This window comes from Lactuca virosa, chromosome 5 (genome assembly GCF_052849685.1).
Source record: "Lactuca virosa cultivar CGN04683 chromosome 5, Lactuca_virosa_CGN04683_v6, whole genome shotgun sequence".
In the NCBI taxonomy this organism is placed as follows: Eukaryota; Viridiplantae; Streptophyta; class Magnoliopsida; order Asterales; family Asteraceae; genus Lactuca; species Lactuca virosa.
In genome coordinates, this window is record NC_136430.1 from 201,891,755 (window position 1) to 201,917,236 (window position 25,482).

The 25,482-nt window shown below is 37.4% G+C and overlaps 1 long non-coding RNA gene and 1 pseudogene across 1 annotated transcript; both read left to right on the forward strand.

Moving 5' to 3' along the window:
• Nucleotides 1-6,215: 6,215 nt before the first annotated feature.
• Nucleotides 6,216-25,482, forward strand: part of LOC145112246 (G-type lectin S-receptor-like serine/threonine-protein kinase CES101) — a 49,534-nt pseudogene continuing 30,267 nt past the window's right edge.
• On the forward strand, nucleotides 8,569-11,356 carry LOC145115027 (uncharacterized). Its single transcript, XR_013711396.1, has 3 exons — nucleotides 8,569-9,246; nucleotides 10,179-10,236; nucleotides 11,199-11,356. It is a non-coding gene; the product is annotated as an uncharacterized LOC145115027 (long non-coding RNA).

Consider the following 25,482-nt stretch of genomic DNA (forward strand, 5'->3'; position numbering starts at 1 on the left):
TGAGCATGGACAATTTACATATCCCTTGGATATGGATATGACATGTTCATTTCAGATAAGGATAAACCCTAGGGTTTGTATCATTCTTGAATATTCCTTGCCTGACTATAAATAGACTACTAGGGTAAACTATGGTTGCAAGTTATCCCTTTACCTGAAATTGTCCAACCTCTGCCCATCTCTCTCCTTGGACGAAAACTACAACGTCTCTCTTAGGGTTAGGTGATTTTCGAATAAACGTACCCTAGATTGGGTTAAATCATTTTGCTTTTGGTGTTGTGGATCTGTAGAGGGGTACTCTTTCAGATCTTTCATCTTTGCAACAAGTTGGCACGTATGAGATCACAAGCAAGCAATTCTGAGGTTGGTAATTCTTATATTTTGTTGTTTTTCAAATTATGTTGCTACATTTGGATTGTGTACTCGATGCTAATATTTATTGTTAGAGTGGCCTTTGCTTTAGTCATAAATAGAATTGTTTGTTAAGTCTTTAGTCACATCTATTTAAGAAAACTTTGAAAAAACTTTGTTGTAATAAAGCATTTTGTCCAATAATTGTGGCTATAAACTCTCTTTCTCTTTGCCCAACACCTCCGCCCAAACGGTTAATGGTAATGTACTGGCAGAGATCGAAACTTATTTGATGATGGTTGCTTATTAATACCCCCACTTCTTGAAGCCACCGTGCCTCCTCTCCGATTAGCTTATGTGTTTACTTTTTGGCACACGTAAGCAATTAAATTGAATAACTTGACGAATTTAACATCTAACCACTAATCGACTGTTCAAAAAAAAAAGAACATAATCAATTAAAACGTGACCATCAACTACTAATAGCCATGTCTTTTCTTTTTCCATGACCACTGTTTACTTTAAAACGCATAAAAACTTAACCCATCACCGTAAAATACTTATAGTTCAAGGTTTTTTCCATTAAACCGCAACCATAAAATACATATAGGCATACATTTTTTATTAAATTCTGACCATAAATAATATTTAGTCACATTTGTTATCCATTTATCATTAGTATTATTACTTTTCGACACACGTAGCCAATTAAACTATGACCATAAACTGTTTATAGTGATATATATATATATATATATATATATATATATATATATATATATATATATATATATATATATATATATATATATATATATTAGTATGAACATTGTTTACTTTTAAACACACAAATTTAAAACGTTACCGTAAAATACTTATAGTCGTATGCTTTTTTAATCTTAAAATGTGCCAATAAATTACTTATAGTCACATGTTTTTCTTTCTATCCTTAGTATTGTTTAATGTTTGACACATATAAGCAATTAGGGCGTAACCATAAACTACTTATAGTCATATATTTTTTGTTTTAACATGACGATTATTTACTTTTAGAGACACATAAAAACTTAGATTGTTGTCATAAATTACTTATAGTCGTACTTTTTTATTATTAAACAATGACCATAAATTACTTATAGTCATATGTTTTTCCTTTAACATTAATATTGTTTACTTTTTAACACACATAAGCAATTAAAAGTGTGACAATAAACTACTAACAATAATATGTTTTTTGGTTTACCGTAACAATTATATACTTTTGGTTGACATACATAATAACTTAAACCGTCACCATAAAAATACTTATATTACAAGTTTTCCCCCTAAAAACTGTGACCATAAAATACATATAGTCGTACGTTATTTTTCCTTAAACAATGACCATAACTTACTTATAGTCATATATTTTTTCCTTTACCGTTAGTATTGTTTACTTTTCGACACACACATAATCAATTAATGTATGACCATAATATCATCTGTTTTTTTATTTTACCATGATCATTGTATACTTTTAGACGCACATAAGAACTTATACGGTCACCATAAAAATACTTATGCTACAAGATTTTTTTCCTTTTAATCGTGACCATAAAATACATATAGCCGTACATTTTTTTTCTTAAACAATGACCATAAATTACTTATATTCACATGTTTTTCCTTTATCATCAATATCGTTACTTTTCAACACACATAATCAATTAATGTATTTTGACACACAAAATCAATTAATGTGTGGACATAAAACTACTAATAGAGATACATTTTTTGTTTTACCATGACCATTGTTTACTTTTAGATACACATAATAATTTAAATTGCCACCATAAATTACTTATAGTCGTACTTTATTATTATTAGGGGTGAGCAAAAACTGAACCGCAAACGGGAAAAACCGAAAAAACCGCATAAACCGAAACCAAAAAACCAAAACCGAAATGAAAACCGACGGTGCGGTTTTTAGTTTTGCAAAAACCAAAAATGTTCGGTGCGGTGCGGTTTCTAGTCTTGCAAAAACCACAAAAAAACCGAACCGCACCGAATATATATATATATATATATATATATATATATATATATATATATATATATATATATATATATATATATATATATATATATATATATTAAGTGGTGACATTTGTATAAACGAAGAACTCATGACAATTAAATTTTCTATAAATAGAAATATCTATCTTATCATAGGAGATGATTGTGTATTTTTATGTGTATTTTTAAGCATATATATACTGATATTTACAAAAACAAATAATGTTTATTATATTGTTTAACATTTTTAATATTAAGAGTACTAGTGATGGTAATATCAGTTTTATGAATACATTAATTGATATTATCATATGTACCTATGAAAAAAAATATTATATTTAATTCGTATTATATTCAAACATTAGAAGTATGTTAGATAAGTGGTTATGTTATTTAATTTCAAACCAAGAGGTGGTGGTATCGGTTCATCTCCAAGATATCATATGGACTTTAAATTTCTCAGCCTTATAAGAGTATCCCTCATCGCATTTGAGATAAAACCTTCACTATTCTCACATTTGATATAAGAGAGTCAAGTCTATGGCTTTTAACCCACATATTTGAGGAGTCGTACATTGTTGGGGATGAAAATTTGGTGCTCCTCATCTCTACATAAAGTTTCTTAAAAAATGATTAACACTTCTCATCCGAGTCGAAGTAACTCATTGAGTTACCTGAGTTTTAGTAAAAAGGCAAAACAAAAACCAAATAAAAAAACTGAAAAAAAATTGAACCGCAAAAATCAAGCCGCATAAAAACCGAACGGTGCGGTTTCTAAACTTCAAGAAACCGAAGCTGTGGTTTTTGGTTCGGTTTTGACAAAAACCCGCACCGAACCGCACCATGCTCACCCCTAATTATTATTATTATTAAACATTGACCATAATTTACTTATAGTCGGATGTTGTCTCCTTTTACATTATTATTGTTTACCTTTCAACACCCATAAACAATTTAAGTGTGACCATAAACTACTAATAGTCATATGTTTTTTTGTTTTATCATGACCATTGTTTACTTTTAAACACACACAATAACTTAGACTGTCACCATAAATTACATATAGGCATACTTTGTTTATTATTATTAAATAATGACTATAAATTACTGATAGTCACATGTTTCCTTCCTTTAACGTTAACATTGTTTACTTGTCGTCACTCATAAGCAATTAAAGTGTGATCATAAACTACTAATAATCATTGTTTTGTTTGTTTTCCCGTGACCATTATAAACTTTTATATACATATTTCGGATTCCGATTAGCCTATATATTAATTATGATAAAATAAATAACTTTATACCTAATCTATATTACTATTCATGTTTTAAAAATCTTTTTACACTTTTTTATAAAAAATATTTATAAAAAGCTCTACAAAAGTAGTAATTATATAACCTTATCTGTAAAAAATAATAATTGTATAATCTTGTCTATTTTATTTAATTAAATATTTGAATAAAAAATAATAATAATACAATCTTATTTATATTACAAGAACAAAAAAGAAATGGAAAAACATGATTTAAGTAAATTATGTTACACATTATTATTATAGTAGCCACGTAAACAAGATATTCGAACAAAACGTCAAAAAAAAATTAAATCATAAAAATATATAAAAATCAATAATAAATAATAGATAAAATTACATAAATGGTCCATGTCACAAGAACAAATTACATAAATGGTCTCTTGGCAAAAATAACTTAAAAAAAATGTTAACATGCAAAAGAATCTCCCATATTTATTTGAAAACTAGGCAAATGCCCGCGCGTTGCGCATAAATACATATATAGTTGAAATCTTTACAAATATATGTTTTTTTTTAAATATAACAATAATGTTGTTGTTAAATTTGATATAATAATCCGTATACTAAATTGATATAATATATTGATTATTTTGAATTATATGATAATATATACACCTATTATATCTGTATAATCTCAACCGTTTAAATGATTTCTACCCGCGAGTTACTCATGAATAAAATTTAACATAATATACGGCTTAATGTTATTTATAGTTTTTGTTATTGTTAATTAATTTTTTAAAATTTATTTTCTTAACATTTTAATTTCTATCATTATAATTATTTAAAACATTAGTCATTGTTTTTTGATTTTAAAGGTAATAATCATTTATATAGAGTTATTTTTAACTATTGTTATTGTAAGTGAATTTAAACTACTTATTTGAAAACTTTTAATGATTATACAAATATTTTTAGGAAATATTTTAGTTAAATTGATATTATAATTTAGTTTTTGCATTTAGCATTACAATTTATGACTTTTAACTATTCACAAAATATTCATTGAGTTTTTTAGTGGAACTGAAATTTATATTTAAGTTAACACTTTAATGTTATATATTTAAATTAACAATTTAAGTATTTTGTCCAAACTATTCAAAAATTATAGCTTTAAATTGATAATGGTTTACATACAACAACATATTAAATCTAATAAATTAAGGATAATATGTTAAAAGTTAAAGACATAACTTTATAAGTAGAAGTAAATATATTATTTTAATATTGAAATTTAGTTTATTTATGATTACACTTTAGGTTAGATATTTATTTAACCTTATTAACCAAATTGTAATCATTATTTGAAAGACACTACAATTTATCACTTTTACCTATTTACAAAATATTATTTGGATTGTTTAAGTTAAATTTATAATTTAAATATTTAATATAAATTGTTCAAAAGTTGTAGCTTTAAAATGATAATGGTTTACATCCAACAATATATTAAAACTAATAAATTAAGTATAATATGTAAAAAGTTAAAAAAACATAACTTTATAAGTAGAAGTAAAGATATTATCTTAATATTGAAATTTAGTTTATATATGATTACACTTTAGGTTTGATATTTATTTAATATTATTAACCAACTTATAATCATTATTAGAAATAAATTGAAAAGTCATGAGAGTTTAAAATGAATGTAGTGAAAAGAAAAATGCATGGGAGTTTCAAATTAATGTGGTGAAAGAAAAAAAATGTTTCCTTTATAATATAGTATGATTGAAACGAGAAAAATACTCTTCGTGTCCAAACTTCTTAAAAAAACCTGTAGTTATTTTATTTTATTTTATTTTTGCAAACTATAAAACAAATATGTGATTTATCTAAGATTTTATGTTAAAAACTTTTTGTTTAAAGAAAACTAAAAAGTCTCATTGTCCAATGTAGTTTTTCTTTTCAATCATTTTTTTAAAATAAAAAACACTCAAAAACATTGAAAAACTCCATGGGAAACAAGCTCATAACATGTTTTATTACGATTTGTTGTATTGTTGTATATTTGATTAAACACCCCCACAATTCAAAGTTTACGGACTACCGCATATAGAAAACGTGTAGACTGTACATAGAGGTCCAATGGACCGGTGGGAATGCTCTTCGCTGTTCCATCAGCCTTTCCGGCCCCGATGGACGATAATCCGATATCGACAATACTTATTATCAACGGTTATATGTGGTACGATTGTTGAGGGTCCTTTCTGCTGCTCTGGAACTGTCCTGGTGAAGGGTACTCCGGTAGTGAAAAAGAATCAGATGGTGTCACAATGGAACGGTGATCGACGATGATGAGCCCGGTCTTTTGGCTGTCGCTTTCATGGTATCCAATTTTAAAACTATTTCTGACTCCGTCTTTCTTCAAATTCGTTGACAAAAGAGAAATTGTCATTGATGGCTCCTGATAGATCAGAACCCTATAATATAATAAAGCATCAAACTCTCAAGATTCAAATTCAGGTATTTTTATTTCCATTAAAATACTAAAAAATGAAGATTCTAACCATCTTCACAATTCTATATACCATCCTAATCATAAACCTTTTCTCGTCCACCGGTGTTTCAACTATCAAAGCTGGTGACCAACTCAACCTCACTACGTCTCAGCTTGTTTCCCCGGGTGGCAACTTCACCGTAGGGTTCTTTAACACCACAAACTACATATATGTAGGAATTTGGTATACCAATGATGAAACCTTCAAAGTATGGGTAGCCAACCAATCCACACCGATCATATCCAGCTCTGGTGTCTTCATGATCGATCCAGACACTGGAAAATTGATCATCGCCACTAGAGGAACAACACTTGTAAACATATCTGACAATCAATCCAGTCTTGATTCTAATATTACAGCAACTCTCGAAGACACGGGTAATTTCTGGCTGAAAAACGAAACTGACAACCGGACTCTATGGCAGAGTTTTGATTATCCAACCAATGTTCTCTTACCAGGTATGAAACTTGGGTCGGACCTTAGAACGGGAATGAACTGGAACTTAACTTCTTGCTTGAGCAATGATATTGCTGATTTTGGTGTTTTTACTTTGAGCTGGGAACCAACTGATGAAGCATCTAAGAGATTAATGATTCGAAGACGAGGTCAACCCTACTGGACTAGTGGGAATCTAAATAATCAAAAAATTCCATACATGCCAGCGTTGAATAATCCATTTAGAAAATACCTGTATAATCTCAGTTATGTATACAATGACGAAGAAATGTGTAACGACCCGTTATTTCAAATCAATGTAATAGTTTAGATTAACTTGTAACTAGTTTTAAAAGTAATAAAGAGAAATTATTTGAATATGATGTGCATTTACTTATTTGATCCTCAAAAATAAAATGTTAAATAAGCATGATATCTATTAGGAAAGTAGTAGTGGTCGTGACAAGGATTCTGGTAATATAAGGAACGCTGAAATCCGAGTTGTAACGAAGAAGTTATGACCTATCGAAGTTTCGCGACAGAACCGACACAACGTTGTGTGACGTAAAAGTGAATTTACGATAAAATACATTTTAGCTTATACGATCTAAATGAAAGTCTTAGTATACGTAAAACCGAGAGTGTGCATAAAAAGAACGTCCAAATCTGACTTCTTTTGACGAAGTTATGAATTTTCTAAGAGTTGGCAAAGTAGTATGCAGCCCAAAACTCGAATTTCAGATCGAAAAAACTTTTAGTCAAAACAACCTAAACGAGAATCGGAGATCTTGTCAATAGAAATTCAAAGGTAAAAAGACAGATGAAAACGAACGTCAGATAAAGAAGTTATGAATTTTTAAGGGACTTTTCCTGTCCCGGCTTGTTAAACATATAACTTTATAAATAAAGTGAAAATTAGCTAACAGAGTCTAACTAAAAGTTGTAGAGCACGGTCTCACCTACGCGTGGATATAAAGAACGTCAAAAATTGAGCTCGTATGCGAAAGTTATGAATTTTTGAAGTTTGAAATATTAATTCTCGAAGGAGTACGCCCCGCGTACAAAAGAGTACGCCCAACGTACTCATACTAGCTTCGATGCGTGTTAGTATCCTTGACACATCCGAAGCTCGGAACCCGATCAGAGGACTCGTATCTCGTACACACAACGTACGAAGGTATGCTGTGCATACCGAAGTACGCCCATCGTACGGCGAGGCCTCAACCTCCTATAAATAGCATGCGAGACCTCCGGGTTTTGGTTACAATTTTTCTCACACTTTCACCTCAAAAACCCTTCTAAGCCCTTCTTGTAACATCCTGTTTAAAATGGGATAATTAATGATAAATCCGAAACCTCGAGAAGTAATTTTATTATGATTTTATATTATTATTGTCCAAAACCAAATAATAATTAGTTGGGAGTTGGTTCGGGAAGCCAAATGACAAGATTTATATCTGTAGGGGTTAAAGTGTAATTTTGGGACTTAATTTGTAAAGATTTTCATAAGTCAAGGGGTGTTTGGTATCATTTGGATTTAATATGAAAGGATTTTGGATGGATGAGGTTAAATGGGTAAATTATGTACCTAAGTTGAAAAGAAATTGTCATGGAGGGGCTATATGGTAACCTTTGGGGCTTGAATTGTTATAAATTTTGGATGTTGGGGGTTGTTTTGTAAATTGTACCCTTACTTTGAAATAGATTTCATGGGGAGGGGCCAGATATGTAAAATGTGTATAAGTTGTATGGAGCGGGACTTGAACCCGGCTCCCTTCCCCGTCGCCCTGTTAGCCCCATATATATATATATATATATATATATATATATATATATATATATATATATATATATATATATATATATATATATATATATATATATATATATATATTCTTTAACCGCATGCAACCCCCCTTTAACCCTAAACCTAATTCTCGCAGCCGCCACCTTCCTGTTGTGCTTCCAGCCGCCACCACCCTAGTTCCGTTCAACCAAGGTCGTCGACGGGGTTCCTGCTGTGGTCACTCCTGATTGCCATTCTCCTTCTGTTTCAGCGAAGATACGCCCCAGCCGTGCCCGTCGCCATCACAACTTGAGTGGCTGTTTTCTGTGGTGCTCCGGTTGCCGCCATCTCCAATTTTGCGGCTGTTTTCCTTCCGGTAAAATTAAGAGGACACCATGAGCACCGCCTGCCACCATCCTTCTTCTCGTATTTCCGTTAGTCGTTGCTGCTGCTGTCACCCTCTTCAGTCCTCTGCCGCCGCTGCCGGATGTTGTGGGCAACAAGGAGCTCCCTGTGGGACGTCGGAGGCCGTAGACGAGAGGTTGAACCGGAGCTGTGGTCGTATGAAGGGCAGGTCGAACCTGCTGCTGTTGGGTTTCGTTGTGGCTATCCGCCGCCGCCGGTAGTCATGGTTGTGGCCATTTGGGTTGTTACTGCCATCATTACACGCCACCAGGTGGGTGACCGAGCTTATCTCGCAAGCGGAGGAGTGTTTGTGTGCGTGTGTTTCACGTGTAAGGGCTGTGAGATCGTTCCTTGGCCGGAGATTCGAGGAAAACCCCGCTGCCGCCATGCACCACCGTAGGTGGGTGTGTTAAAGTGGCTGTGTGTGTGTATTAGTGTGTGTGTGTATTATTAGTATGTGTGTGTGTGTGTTTGGATGGTATTGTAAATTGTACAAATAGAATAATGGAAAGAAAGTCAAAACCACCACCGGCCATCGTGTCGGGTGGCGGTGTGTTTAGTTGTGTTAGGATTGCTTGTTGGATGTTTGGACAAAGGACTAAACCCTAACGGGCCAAAAGAAACCCTAGTGGGCCCAATGAGACCTTAATGGGCCCAATGAAGCCCTAATGGACCTAAAAGCCCAACCATTTGATTAATCGGCTAGTAATTGGGTTGGAAACCCTAGTTAGGGTTTGGGAAAAACCCTAATGCCATGAAACCCTAATTGTGGGAATCGTTTGGGACACACACGAGAATTAATTATTAAACCTAAAATAATAATTAATAATCATTGGCAAACTAGCTTAATGCAATAATGGACTTAATGGATTAAGTCCTTAATGGGTTAAGTAAGAAACTCTTAACCCTAACCATTATTTCATGTGAAAGCCCTAATTTCACTTGGGCCTTGAGTCGGGCCTTCCTATTGGGCTTTGGTGATTGGACTATTAATGGGCTTCCAACAATAAGCAAATGGACTAAATAATTATATGGGTTTTAGGAAAAGGCCCATGTGAGAGTCTTGGGCCCAATTTAGAAAATTGGGCCATTGATGGGCTATAATTGGGCCTTTATGATTATGTGATATTGGGCCATGGGAATACCAAGAGTTCGGACTAGAATTAATGGATGGGCCTTAAGGTAAGACCAGGTGCAGGTTTGGGCCCAATTTGGAAAATTGGGCCATATGTTGGGCTTTGGGCCATTACTTGACTTTTTGGGTCTTTGGAGTGTGAGTTGGACCTTGGACTTGGAACCAATTATTAATTGGGTATTGTTTGATGTTGACAGTTCGGGAAGCTGTCAACCAGCAGCTGGAGTTTTATCTGCGGGACTTCAGCAATGCCAGGTGAGTTATCCTCACTATATCAACAGGGTCTACGGCACCAAGGCCGACCATTTATGATTTACATCCTGGTTTAGGATGGTTACTATGTTATTGATATGCTAGATTACATCCTGGTTTAGGATGGTTGCTATGTTATTGATATGCTAATTACATCCTGGTTTAGGATGGTTGCTATGTTATTGATATGCTAGGTTACATCCTGGTTTAGGACGGTTGCTATGTTATTGATATGCTAGATTACATCCTGGTTTAGGATGGTTGCTATGTTATTGATATGCTAGATTTCATCCTGGTTTAGGATGGTTGCTATGTTAGATTTCGGTTAGATCGGTACCCTGGTTATAGTATGCTTGTATGCTGTTATGATATGTTAGATCGGTATCCTGGTAGATAGGATGTTGTTATGCTATTATGATTGTTATATCGGTATCCTTGTATATAGGATGATTCTATGTTAGTAACCTAGTTAGGTCGGTATCCTAGTTATAGGATGTTGCTATGATTGGTGATCTGTTAGATTGGTATGACTGTTTGATTTATGTAAGTGTATGATATCTATGTTAGTGACCTAGTTATAGGATATATATGCAAGTGTATGATATTTATGTACACATGCTGGTTTGATTTGGGGTTGGGTTGAGGCAGTCCTGCTTTGTGCTGGAGGCCAATATACCCAGGGCGGTCCGGATAACCTGAAGGCCCTGCAAAGGGATTCATTCAGACCGAAGGCCCGACGAGCAGTCCGGATAGGCTGTAGGCCCTGCGAGGCGGTCCAGACGTGCCGAAGGCGCGGAGAACAGTCCATATAGACTGAAGGCCTGTGAGGCGGTCCAGTCAGGATAACGACTCATTATGCATGCTGTTCTCTATTGGTTATATGATATGGTTATGTTTGTATGGTGTTGGTATTTTGGGGTAACTCACTAAGCTCTCGGGCTTACAGTTTCAGTTTATTGTTTCAGGTACATCAGATGATCGCAGGAAGGCAAAGGGGTGATCGTACAGCTCCTCATATTTTATGGTTTTTGTGAATTGATTCTGGGGATACTCTGATGTCTAAACTATTTTGAAAATAAACTATAATAGCTTGATGGTTTTAAAATGTATTAAAAAGTTTTAATTTGGCTTGAATTTTATGGGTGTTACAAGTTGGTATCAGAGCCTTGGTTTGAGTGAATTGGAGGAACATTCATGTGAATCCAGTCTCAAATCAAGGAAAGGTTTTCAAAATGATTCCTAAAATGGTTTTCAAAATAAGTAAATGAGGACGCAGAGTGTACGATCAGCCGGAGCCAGTAAGTAGACCCCAAAATACCATACAGTTATTTGATTATGTGATATGTTAGAACAGCATGCTAGTGCTAGGCTAGGGATCTTCAGGAATTGCATGATAGAATTGCTTGATTACATTATGCCTGCTAGCCTAGGGTTTCCTTTATATGAGATTGACATCATTATTGTAGTTACTTAGTGTATGCATCACGGTTATACATAATTAAGATCTTATAGCATGATAATGTTTGATTTGGCCTTATGTTCTGTTATTGTTTGACTGGGGGCTTAAGGTGGGATCGGATATTCGAAAGTCTATCGGGTCCAACGTTATGTATGACTAGCATACACTAGTGCTGCAGGGTTGGTGGAAGTTTCATGGATGGGCGGGTTATGTGAGGCCGGGAGGCCAGTTACAGAACATTTAGCATTCCTCTAGGAGTGAGGATTGAGCGCTTGCTATATTTATGTATATTGTTAGGGTGTTGTGATGATACTTGAGACAAATATGGGTAGGTGTGGAAGGTAGTATGGGCCCGTACTACTGAAAGCACAGGACCCATACGCGTAGCAAGGAAGTCACAACCCCTAAGGTTTGGTTGAGAGTTGTTCGCCTGTCATTATATGGATTATCAGAGATCTTTCTGGTGTCTTACCAGAATGATGGTTACGAGACGTCTTGAGACCGGATCCAGGTTAGGATCGGGAGCTGGTAGCCAGGATAGGCCAGCATTGTTAGATGACCGTGTCAGTGAGATCATCCGGGAGGAGGTGATTGAGTTTGTCTGGGGACAATTTTTGGAGATGTTTAGGTCTATTAAGACCGCCATGGTTGAGTATTTCGACGAGCTCTATGCAGCCATTGCCGAGACGGTTGCCGCGGCAGCTATAATAGCTGTAACGACGGCAAGGGGAGCAGCTGGTTGAGCTTTCTGGTACCGGGATTTGTTACTAAGACATATTCTGATGAGCAGAGGGCTGCAGTTACTTGGGACCAGGGAGATATTCTGTACTCGTTACATTCTGCAGGTTGAGCGGGAGAGTCTAGCACATGAGGTTCTATATTTGGGGCTTCGGGGGTTTTGCTCGAGGCCAGAATGTGAGTCGCGAGGACTCCGGAAAGGATTGATGATTATGTCCAGCTGGGGTTTTGCAGCGGGAAGTAGAATGGTTAATTGGTGGATTGGAATGTCGTTTTATAGGGCAAGGATTGTGCCCTTTCAGTTTTCGAGCTCAAAGGAGTGGGCAGACTTGGGACCCCAGAATCAGGTTGTGTTCCATCTCGGGTCAGCTAGTCGCAGGGGTTGGAGTCAGTATTTCAGCGCTGGTGAGCGCAGGCGGGTCGATGTGGCATGAGTATCTTATGAGGTGTACGCGATTACCATTCCGACTTCTAGGAGTTAAGATCCGATTCACCTTGGATCTCTTGTATCGGGCGGTAACGATTGATTGTACGATCTATTGCACTTTTGGGATTGGAGACTATGTCTTGGTGTTGAGTTGAAAAACTCTTTGATCGATTAGATCTTTAACAGGTTAAACAACAAAAACAAACAAGCAAACACAGAAAAACACAAGATGGAATCAAATAATGCTTAATGATTCAAAGTAGTCACGCCTCAGCAGAGCTCGATCAAGAACTTCCACTGTAGAGGCGTGCTAGGGTTTGTAGTACAATAATGAAAATAATAAAAGCGATATCTACTAAGGATGCATGCATGCACCATAAATACTAAACCCTAATAAAATAATCACGGTTGGATACGCCCAAACCGGATAACAAAATTGGGCTAAGGATCGAGCCCAATGACGCAACACAATTAGACCCAACATTCTCCCCCTTTGCGTCAAAAAGGCGAGATACTACTTTGGTTGAGTGACCTTGACCTGCTTCACAACCTTGAACAGCCGAGGGATAATCGCAAGAAGTGTCTGCCGAAACTGAATGTACCAACGAAGCATATCGGTGAACAACTTCTTGTCAGCTTGTGAATGGCAGATGCGATTTCTTGATCCATATTAGCTACTTCGTGAATGTAACAAACATGCATTTGCTTGATGTGATCAATAATCGGCTGATACTCCAGTGGATTGGATAACATAATGTTGTTGAGGAGTATCCAGTCATGCGTGTTCAAGTTCGGTAGATCAGCCAGGGAAACAGTATGGACCGAGCTATCCGAGCCTCGGGTTACTTTGAATTTGACATTAACAAATTTCCCAGCCGAAGAGGGCTTCAATACCTTGACCTATTGTAATTTTCTTCAGGCTCCATGTCAAGTATTGTGGCTGAGCAAACTCCCGATAAAATTCCAATAAATCCCGATCTACCTTCGGGTCTGGAGAGGGAACGACAGCAGTTGAGGTAAAGTAATGGAAGATAAATGCCTTTCGGTTGATTGGCATATCGAATTGAGCATCCTTCGAGTTCTCAAGACCGAACGACATCACAGGTTCAAGCCAGTGAGTACTCGGTTCATCAATGACTTCTCTCTGGAGCGATTCAATGGTCCATTCCAGAAACATTGACTTCTTTTTCTGTACGAGTTCCTTTTCTTTCATTTCTTTCTCCAAATGATCCATCTTTTCCCTAAGCTCTTGATCAGATGGCTTGAACTTCTGATTAGGTTTAGAAGGACTCCCTGTCATGATGTCTTCAACATCATCATCTTCTTCTACATCATCTTCTCCAATCTTTCTCTTTTTCTTTTCCCACTTACTGGCCGAAGCTACATTATCCTTCGGTCCAGCAGTAGCTTTTGGTTCTGGAGGGGGTGGAGGTTGAGTTTTGACAGTCTTGCCTTGTGAATTCTTTTCTCCCCTTGTTCCGGAAGAACAGTGGTCTCCGGAACACCCTCAATTCTACTTAGAATATCCAAAGTTGGGCGTAGCTTCTCAGCTAAGTGACGTCTAATAGAGATAGTTAAGATGGAGTCATGGGCGTCTAGGAGATGGAGCAAGATTGAATGGACATCACCCACAGAACTGCGAATCACCTGTCGTTCAGACTTTAAATCGTCAAGCTCTTTAGTTGCAGCTCGGAGCTTTAAATTCTGAATTTTGAGCTGAGAGGTTCGCTTGTCCAGCTCATCCATTATTTTGTTTTCGACAGCGAGCTCCGCCTCGAGCTGAGTTAAGAGAGTATCAACTTTGGTATGGTGCTCTTTGTTAGCAGATTCAATGGCTTGTCGAGCCGCTTTAAGTTGTGACAGCTTAGCCTCCAGTGATCGTGTGAGAGAATCAACAGAAGCGTTCACTGTTTGTGCATTTTTCTGAGCAGCTGCTTGCAAAGTATCCAAAAAGATTTGAGCCTCTGATATTAGTTTTTCGACTTTTGCGGTCGTACCCTTGCATTCTTTTGTTGAGGCTTCAACAGCAAGCGAAGCTTTCTGGCACTGGGAGGTAGAGGCGTCAATAGCCTTTGCAGCATTCGAGATGGAGGTATCATGTTCTTTGACAACTGAAGAGAACAAGGCTTTGAGAGCAGCTTCTGAGTAAGGACCAGAAGAGGAGGAAGAAAGTAACTGAACAATTTTATCAGTTACAATCTTGAGATGTCTCTTGGTGAGTGGAGCGTCTTCTTCGTCATCGCTTTGGACACGATAAGGACTGAAGTAAGTAGAATCAAACTCCATGTACTCACCACCAAGAACGGTATTGGTTTCGGTTGAACGGGTAGGAGATAGAGGTTTTGTGGTTACAGGGGTTTCGGGTGGTGAAGAACGAACCCCCGTATCAGATACGTTGGTTTGAACTCTAGTGGTGGTTGTAGTGGTAGTTTCAGTAAAAATGGGTGTAGGAATGGGAATGGTAGAAGAAGGTTGTGATGTGATAACTGGGAAAGTGGGAGGTAAGGAAATAGGTGGAGGAGAAGGTGCTTTGGAGCGAACTTGTACCTCTGGTGTTGGCGATCGAGGTGGGGTATCTCCACGAGCCGAACCATCATCATCAGAGCTTTCGCTCTCAGATTCGCTATGAATGGGTTGTTTATGTCCAGTAGGGATATACTCGGAGTCTGAGTCGTTTGATGATTGAAGGATAAGCTTCCGAGCGGGCTTCTTGGTCTTCTTCTGCTTGGGCTGGGAAGGTGCTGCCTTCTCAGATTTTCGCTTCCTTAGAGTTTGACCCTTTGAAACGAGACCCCCTTTATCTCCCGTTTTCGCTTCTTGCTTCTTTCCACGCTTAGCATGTTTGTCTGCTTCCTCAATAGATTTAAGCATTTCAAGAGAAAGTTCCCTTGGACCAGAAGAAGGGAGCTTCTTATACTCTTAAATAATCTTGCTCGCAGGAGAAACACAAGCGTACATTGCCTCAGGAATTGAGCCAACGAAATGAAACTTTGACGGATGTGTGACAATGATATTAATGGTGTGAAAAGTAGTTGTGGAGGAGAGAAGTGAGTCTGCCATGATAGGAACATGATAACGCTCCATAATCCATTGAGTTATGATGGTCCAGAAGCGGGCACAAGAAACCTCTGTGTGGCGAGAAGCAGATGTCAAACTCTGGACAAGTTGAAGCCATAGAACCATACCATAATCCAGGTTGATGCCAGTGTATAAACCATAGAGTAAAGTCATGAAGGACTTGCTAGCACCATCAGATGCAACACTTCGTTCAGAAAGCCCTTTGAAGAGAAGGGTGAAAAGGCCATTCCATTGAGGAGGGAGGCATGATTTCTTGAACCTGGTGACAGTAGTTAGCGTTTCAATGTATCCCATGTTGTAGAACATAGAGAAAAGCTGACCGGTGGGGATGGAATCAGGGTTCACCATGGATTCGTCATAAGAAAGACCTAGCAATGAGCAGAAACGATTCTTGGAGATCGAAGCCCTTTGGTTGAGAATGTCAAAGTAGATATTCTCTGCACCCTTGTCATACGTAGCGGTGGAATAAATTTGAGAAAGACATGCCATTGGAACAACTTCCACCATTGAGAGAGCCTTGACAAGTGGGGAATATTTTAGACATTCCACCACTTGATACATGTAAGTATCGTAGAGGAACGGGGAAAGATCAATCAGCAGATTCTGGTTAGACTTGATTGCAAGAAGAGTGGAGCATCCAGTGGTTTCTTGAACAGAGGAAGATTCTGCCATTGGTGTAACTTGAAGAAGACGAAGATGAACAGTGAGAATGGAATCGTCGGAAATTGCTTTGTTGCTTGTGAGAGAAGGAGTGTGGTAAAGATCAAGATGATGGTACCAAAAATCCTTATATACGATTTTGTGGAGAGAGAAGAAATCCAGAGTAATGATTCCTTTAATTTGGGAAACGACGCCTAAAAAGGCGTGATTAGACAACTGGCAACCCCGATAAAGTAGCTGATGATGCTTGCTTATGTAACTGTTCAAATTCACGCGCCTTTATCCTCCTTTCAAATGTCAATCGATTAAGCTTCCTGCTGAGTCACCCGTTGAACCTTTAAAGGAATCTTTTTTTCCTTAAGAACCAAAGGTGTTATATTTACTCATCCCTTCGTTTGAAAATAACTGCATTATATTGTTAAGAATCAAAGCTAGACTTTTGGAAAATCCAAGATTTTCATGCAAGATAGTGTCAAAGATAAAGAAATAAATCAAACTTTTTGTAGGATTTTGTGATGTCATTTAAGACATAAAGCGGTGGATCCCGGGCACGAATCTCTTCCTTCAAAGTCAAGAGAGACTTCAAAGTGCTTGTGTGTATTCCGGTTGAATTACGATCAAATACTTGTTGAGAAGTATTGAAAGGCATCTTTTTATATAAGGCCATTAAGGGTGGCCTTCACTTCAATTCTAGATTCTGATACTTGACATAAGATCAAAATAGAACGAAGTACTTGTGAGACCGGTGTGGCCTGTTAAACAAGTAGGTTAGTAACATATTCAGTGACTTATCGATAGATAATAATTGGAAATCTCAAACAAATAAAGAAATTTGGATCCTTTGGGTAGAAAAATCTTGGCGAAAGACATTTTCATAAGGATCTCTAAAAAAGAAAAGGAGATTTCAGGATACATCCACAAAAGTGTTTTCGTTAATTCAAGGTGAAAGCTAAAGCAATTATTTGTTCTCCGTCAATACATTATAGGAATTGAATCTTGGGTTTCACTTAGTACGTAGTGACACGAAACTAAGATCATGAACACAGAAGTTGTGTAACCATAAACCTCAGTGGTAGTGCTGAGAGTCTCAAGGGTTACAATTATGAAATGAAGGATTAATGGAGAATAAGATTAAGGAGGTTAACGAACGAATGTACCTCTGCTATGAAATAGGACCAAGCAGAAAAAATCTTAACTCATGTTAGAGTAGAGTTAGGTAGCTCATGATAAGAGTGAATTTGTTAGCCTAATAGGGAAGACATGATCGGTATTTATCAAGTCATTAAGGCGTCACTCAAAATCTTTAGAGGCTTGGGTCAACATACAACAGCATGCTTCCAGGGACACTTAGCTAATATAGAGATAAGGAATTATACCTGTCCCAGCTCCATCATCAAGAATGTTCCTTATATATTGATAAGACAAAGACTGAATAATTTAAAATAAAGAAAAATATTTTTGAGTTGTGGTTTGCATTTTCTTAAAAGAAATAAAAACAAAAATGAAAAATAAATTCTGGATTTTATAGTATTTTCTTAAAAAGATAATAATAAAGAAAATTTTTGGATTTTATTAAAACAAAGTAAAAACATAGTGTAAAATATAAGAAAAGGGAAAAGTAGACATACTATACAACTGAAACTGTCACTTGAAAATAGAGAAGCGAACCGAGCCCGGTAGGACCGAACCCAAAATAGACCGAGCGTTCGGTTCATTTTGGTTCCCAGAAGAACCGAACCCGAAATGGACCGAACCCGAAATAGACCGAGCTTTCGGTTCATTTCGGTTCCAACTTTTATTAAGGCGAAAGTGACTTTGGTACAGATTCAGCTTCCAATATTCCTAAGCCTTGTAGGATTTTATTAAAATTGGTTTCAGGCAAGGCTTTAGTAAAGATGTCTGCCAATTGATCAGTAGTCCTAACAAAATGAATTTCCACATTACCGTCTTCCACATGATCTTGATGAAGTGATACCTCAGTGCTATGTGTTTCGTCTTTGAGTGTTGAACTGGGTTATGACAAATCCTAATTGTGCTCTCTGAGTCACAATATAGTGGGATTTTCTTCATGTTCAGGCCATAGTCTCGAAGTTGACTTTGTATCTATATGACTTGAGAGGTGCACGATGCTGCAGCTATGTATTCTGCTTCGGCAGTTGAGAGTGAGACACAGGTTTGTTTCTTTGACTGTCAGCTAACTAGTTTGCCATCCAAAAATTGGCATCCTCCTGTGGTACTCTTTCGGTCTAGACCACATCCTCCAAGATCGGCATCTGAGAATGCTTGGACAAAGAATCCTAACTTCGCTGGGTACCGTAGGCCGAGCGAAGAAGTTCGCTTCAGGTATCGAAAGATATTCTTCACAGCTAGCAGGTGAGGTTCGCGTGGATTAACTTGAAACCTAGCACAATAGCAAACAGAAAACATTATGTCTGGTAGACTTGTTGTTAGATACATTAGCGACCCTATCATTTGACGATAGAGGGTCATGTCAGCAGCCGGTTTGTCCAGAGAAGGTGTTAACTTTGTGCCAAACGCCATAGGAACCTTCACTTTTGAATCTCCCAACATTCCAAACTTGGCCAGCAAAGTCTTCGTGTAAGCCTCTTGATTAATAAAAATACCTTCAGGACCCTGTCTAATATTCAAGCCAAGGAAAAAGTTAATCGGACCCATTGAGCTCATTTCAAATTTAGTCTCCATCAACTTCCTAAATTCAGTTGTTAAGCTAGGATTTGTGGAGTCGAAGATGATGTCATCAACGTAAATTTGAACTATCATAAGGTGGTCACCCTCTTTCTTTCGAAAGAAGGTTGGGTCAATCGAACCTTGCTTAAACTTGGACATTTTAAGAAATCTAGTCAGAGTTTCATACCATGCCCTTGGTGCTTGCTTGAGTGCATAGACTGCCTTGTCCATAATGTAGCAGTGACCTAGATACTTCTCGTTCATGAAACCGGTGGTTGCTCTACATACACCGTCTCTTCTACTTCTCCATTTAAGAAAGCACACTTCACATCCATTTGGTATACTTCAAAGTTCTTGTGTGCAGCATAAGCAAGAAAAATGCGAACTGACTCTAGCCTAGCTACGGGAGCGAAGGTCTCTTCATAATCAATGCCTTCTTCTTGACAATAACCTTTCACAACCAATCTTGCCTTGTTGCGAATTACATTTCCTTCCTTGTCCATTTTGTTCCTGAAAACCCACTTAAGTCCAACCACAGAAGCATCCTTTGGAGTTGGAATCAGTCTCCATACTTTGTTTCGCTCGAACTCATTGAGTTCGTCCTGCATGGCCTGTACCCAATCAGAATGATCGAGTGCAGTGTTGACCATCTTCGGTTCAACTTTGGAAACGAATGAATTAAACATGCAAAATTCCACATTAGAGAATAGTGCAGTTTGTTTCGCTTTCAGTTGAGAGCGCGTGAGAACTTTTTCTGGTGGTTTACCAATAATTTGTGTTTGAGGATGATCTTTGGTCCATTTGATGAGGGGTGGGTAATTAGGATCATAAGAAGGATCCAGTTCAGCATCCACTTCTTCTTCGAGTTCTGATTGAATATCATCATCGTTTGAATTTGCATTCTCCCCCTCGAACGATGATACTTCCTCCGGTTCCGGCTCAGAATACTTTCCCTGGACTTGGCTTTCGGTTGGTGTTGATGATGATGGACTCTCCCCATGGAATGATGAATCTTGGTTATTTGGATGAGACGAACCCTCCCCCTGAACATAAGAGATGTCTCTGGGAGGTTTGGTTGAGTTAGACTATTCGTCTGCTTGAGGTTGTTCAACTGCCATTTTCTTTGCAGCGTCATCGATTATCTTCTTCAGGTGATCTACCTTGTTGTCTATAGCTTTAGATTCAGAGTGAATGGCCGTTTCTGGTTCATCAAATAACATCATGTACTGCTCAAAGAGATTTGAAATGGGTACCGTAACTTGACCAGAAATGGGAAATAATTCCTCCACTGAGCCTTCGGTTGTCTTCAGTTTGTTGACATAGTTATCATCAAAGGTAACATAATAGGTCTCCTCTATTTTCTTTGAACGCTTGTTGAGAACTCTATATGCTTTGGAGGTTAAGGAATAACCCATAAAGTTTCCTTCGTCTGCTTTGACATCAAACTTGTTTCGGTGCTCCTTTGAATTGAAGATGAAGCATCTTGAACCGAACACATGGAAAAACTTTGCATTGGGCTTTCGGTTGTTCAAGATCTCATAGGGAGTGATTGAGAAGCGTTTGTTGAGATAATATTTGTTCTGCATAAAACATGCAGCAGCAATGGCGTCAGCCCAGAAGTATAGACGTAGAGAAGCGAAACTCAGCATGGTTCGGGCTGCTTCACATAGAGATCGGTTTTGCCTTTTGACAATTCCATTATGTTGTGGGGTATGTAGAGCCGAAAAGTTGTGAGTTGTTCCCTTCTCTGCGAGAAAATCTTCAAAGTCTTTGTTCTTAAACTCCAACCCGTTGTCGCTTCTTATGTTGCGAACTACTTTTCGTAGTTGAACTTCTATCTGTTTGATAAAGAGTTTAAGTTTGGGAGTGGCCTCTGATTTCTGTTTTAAAAAGAACACCCAAATAAACCGAGAAAAATCATCCACTATGACAAGTATGTACTTGTTGCCGCCAATGCTTTGGATTGAGGAAGGATCACATAAATCAATGTGCAGTAATTCGAGTGGTTCAATAACTTTTGTGTTGATTCGAGAGGGATGACTCTGCCGACTTTGCTTTCCCATTTCACATGCGGTACATATGTGTTCTTTATCGAACTTCAGAACAGGAAGACCTCGAACGTGATCCCCAAGCACCAGTTTGTTGATGTCTTTAAAATTGAGATGGGAGAGTCTTCGGTGCCATAGCCAGCTTTCGTCTGAATGAGCCTTTGTGAGCAAGCAAACTGCTGGTTTTCCTCGTATTGGATTGAGATTCAAAGGGTACATCTCTCATTTTCGTTTTGATTTCTGCAAGACGTTATTCGTCTTCTTTTCAATGATCTCTGAGCCATCGTCATCGAACGAAACCTTTAATCCAGTGCCGACCACTAGTTGAGAGACACTAATGAGGTTGTGTTGAAGACTTTCAACGTATGCCACTTTTCGAATTGAAAAATCACCATTGGTAATCGTGCCATAGCCTTTGATTGTGCCAAAAGAATTATTACCATACTTGACACATCCACCATCTTGAAGAGACCGAAATTCCCTCAGTTCTTCCTTTCTTCCTGTCATGTGAAGCGAGCAGCCACTATCTATATACCATTCATCATCGAACTGCTCGTCACACATAACCTGCAAAAGTTAAGCAGATTTAGGAACCCAAAGTTTCTTGGGTCCTTGTGAGCCTTTTACATAACAGGGAATGGTAAGAGAAACATCGACCATAAAGGTTCTTTTTATTAGAGTTGTTTCATCTTTTCTTTTTATGGTGAAAACTTTGATTTTATTAGATTTGAACTTTTCAGATTCAGTTTTTGATTTGACGTCAGCAATCTTTTGGTTCTTCACTTTGGAAACAAACACCATCTTCTTTTCAACTTCTGGAAGGAGCTTTCCTTTACCTTTTCTATCATTCTGTGAATGAGAATGAGAAGGATGAGATTTGGGGTTAGTGTAAGACTTTCGATTATTGCCCTTACTTGGTTGGGAGCCGAAACTACCTTCCCTTCGGTTCCTCTCAATGGATGATTTAGGACCGAAACCATCATTTTGGTTTCTCACAAATTGAGGACCGAAGCTTCCTTTTCGGTTGTCGTTCATCTGATGACTGAAACTTCTCTTTTGGTTATTGTGTCCTTTTGGACCGCAACTTTGTTTTCAGTTATCTTGATTTTGAGGACCGAAACTCCTTTTTCGGTTGTCCTGATTCTGAGGATCGAAACTCATCTTTCGATTGTCCTGATTCTGAGGACTATAAGGAGCTGAGTTTGTTTTTGTTTCTTCTTTTGATCTAGAAGCTTTTTCACAGCGAACGTAATTAGGATTTTGAGATCGCCAAAACTGCTTCCTTTCAGTGAGATTCTTCTTGTATCTTAAATTTAGTTGATGCTTTCTCTCTAACACTTGTTTTGGAGTTTTATGGATGTTGGCCTTTCACTTTGGTACTTGAGCATGACTTTCGCTCTTTAGAGAAGAGGTTTTGCTTGATATCTTGACTGGATCGTCTAAGTCAATTTTAGTACCACTTGTACTCGACACATCAAATCGAGTAGGATCATTAAGTGGTTCTGCCACATACCTACCTTTCACTCTCCATGATGTTTTCTGAGACAGACCTTCTGTTTCATCAGCATTATCTATCGGTGCTGACCAGAAAAACTCATCGCAACCATCAGCATTATCTTCTTCTACTAATGCCGTTAGTTCGGCTGTTTGTTGCTGTGTAACTCCTTGAATTGTGTAAACTTGATTTGGAGTTGTTTGTATCTTTTGATATACAACAGCTTTTGCCTTGAGGACTTTAGTCTTGTCTTTTGATGAGCGAGCGAACTCAACAGAATTTTCAGAAATAAGATTTTTATTGGTTTTGGGTTCGCTCTTGACAAATTCAGAACAGTCCACCTCATCTTCTATAGATATTTCACTGATATCATCCTCCTCATTGAATTCAGAAGTGTTTTCAGTGTCAATTTTGTTTTCTGAACTCAACTTGGCATTCATAGAGTCAAATTTCTGTACAGTTTCGGTTTTGATTTTTAGTTTGTCATTTTCATCCAAAAAAATTTTGAGCATGTCCTTATGGTCTTTTGACTTTATGAAGGACTCTATTTTGTCAAGACCAATTTTGTAAGAGGGAGAGATATCATCAGAAGAAACAACATTTTCACAGTTGTATGCATCGGCATCGATTTCATCCTCCTTGAACTCAAGGAAGAGTAAAATCATACGATGTATCTTCTTTCCTATATCACAATTAAGATGCAGTTGAGTAATGTTGGAACACAATCTTTTAGCAATTAAACAAAAAACATTCCGTTGTTTCAAAAGCTTTAAATTATCTCTTTGCAAATAAATTGTTTCATCCCTAGACCTAATCAACTCCTTCTCCTTTTGCTCTATCCAAATATGCCTTTCCTCACTCTTCGATGATACCCTGCTGATTTGATCAGTTAGGTTAGAGTTTGTGACGCGAGTTTGAGATAAACTACCACTTATACTAGAAAATTTAGATTTTAATCCATTTAGTTCCTTTTCATAGTTTGTGATGGGGATATTTAAAGAAACAAGAATAGATTGTACCTTTTTGATCAACTCATCGCATTCATTGATCTGCACACTGACATGTTTCGCTGCAAAACACCTATCTTCTCGCTCTTTCGTTTCATCTCGTCCCCCATCGGTGGTATAACCTCTCATTTTTGACACCTCAGAAGTCACCATTAGACACTTTCTAGCAAATTTTCCTTCTTTCACTAACAAAGCCCCGCCATGAGTTGGCTTCCTTACTTCCTCATCTTCAGAATCAGTCGACCAAACTTCAACACCGCCAAATTTATCATCAACAGTATTTCCCTGCACAATTAAAGCATTCATTGTGTTATGAGATCCAGCTTTCTTTTTCTTGATTTCATCCAATCGACGTAGAAGGCTTGCTTCCTCATCATCCTCTTCATTCTTTTCAGACTTCTTTCTCAACATACAATCTTTGGCAAAGTGGTTTTTGCCTCCACAGTAGTGACAATTAAAGCCTGAGTCACCGCCAAGTTTGGCTTCCTTCTTTGGTTCTTCTGTCTGTGAGACACTCTTCGGTTCCTCCTTCACTTTCTCAGCACTGTAGCTTCCCTACCAGTTTTGGTTCTTATTGGCTGGGAATCTTCTTTTGATGAACTTCTTGGGATTGGACACCATTAACGCAAAATTTTCACTTGTTAGATCATACTCAGAAAGATCTAAATCTTCTTCTTCTTCAGCATCATTCTTTCCTTTTGAGATTAGAGCTAATGATCCCATGCCAGAAACCACATTCGTTTCTTTAGATACTGCACTCTCATGTGACTTCAATATTACTACTAGCTTTGCAAGAGAGTAAGACTTAAATTGTTCGTGTTCTTTCACATTGGACACCACAGCCATCCATTCGGTTCTAAGGCCATTCATAAATGTGACCTTTTGTTCAATGACTTTCCTTTCTATCCCATGCTTTATCATTTTACAAAGAAGATGATTAAAGCGATCGAAAGCTTGAATGAGCTTCTCTTCAGGCTTCTGCTTAAAGTCACCAAATTCAGAGAGCAATAAAGTTTGGATGGAATGCTCAAGATCTTCATCTGTGGAATATAGTTCCTTCAACCTATCCCATATCTCCTTCGTTGTTGTGCATGAACTCACCAATCGAAACGTGTCCGATTGCAAAGCAAACCTAATCATCCTTAAGGCTTTGATGTTGCACTGAAACTTTTCTTTCTCATCTTGGGGTATGTCTTTCACATCATTAACAAGTTGATTGTACTCCTTTTGAATTTTGACAACTCTTGAAGTGCTTGAATGAGCGAATGGACCAACTGTTATCGCCTCCCAGATCAAGTATCCATTGTCTTCAGAACCAATCACGTAGTCTTCAAAGTGATGCGTCTAGACTTCATAATCCTGAGTGTACAGTATGGGAATTCTCGTCGTCGATCCAATGCTGTTGGAGATGTTGATTGGGTTTGACTGGGAATCATCCATGGACATGACTATGTTTGTTTAAAAACCTGCTAAAGATCAGACTTGTAAATAATGTTAGGGTAAGATTGATTTAAAGAACTACGTTAATAGATAATGACGGTTCTAACAGGATCAATCAAAGCGGAAAAACCCTAAGATCTTCTTCTACAGAAGAGATGTGTATGGATTACACAGTCTTCTGCTCTGATACCAATTGTTGAGTTGAAAAA